The sequence below is a fragment of the Mandrillus leucophaeus genome, unplaced genomic scaffold (genome assembly GCF_000951045.1).
Source record: "Mandrillus leucophaeus isolate KB7577 unplaced genomic scaffold, Mleu.le_1.0 Scaffold1264, whole genome shotgun sequence".
Classification (NCBI taxonomy): Eukaryota; Metazoa; Chordata; class Mammalia; order Primates; family Cercopithecidae; genus Mandrillus; species Mandrillus leucophaeus.
The window spans coordinates 66783-67136 of record NW_012101032.1 but is presented as its reverse complement, the minus strand read 5'-3'; positions in this window follow the sequence as shown (position 1 = coordinate 67136).

The window sequence follows — 354 nt, the reverse complement described above, 5'->3', positions numbered from 1 at the left end:
GGTCCCGCCCTCCCGGCCGCCCCCACACGCCGCCAGGCGCGTAGAACATCATGGCGCCTGTATTTGCATATGACGGGGCTGGGCTGGGCGGGCCAGGTTTTTCGCGGGCTACGTGAATGACAGGCCCGGTCAGACCAATCCGCTGAGCGCTATGCAAATCGGCCACGCCTCCTCCAGGCGCCGCGTTACCCGGGCTGGTCTCCTTCCTCCTCCCTCCGCTTTGGAGCCCCCGGTCCCTCGGTCTCCCTCCGGGGGAGCTACTTCCTTTTCCTTTCTTCCTTCCCGCCTTTTTTTTTTTTTTTTTTTTTGAGACGGAATTTCGCTCTGGTTGCCGAGGCTGCAGTGAAATGGCGC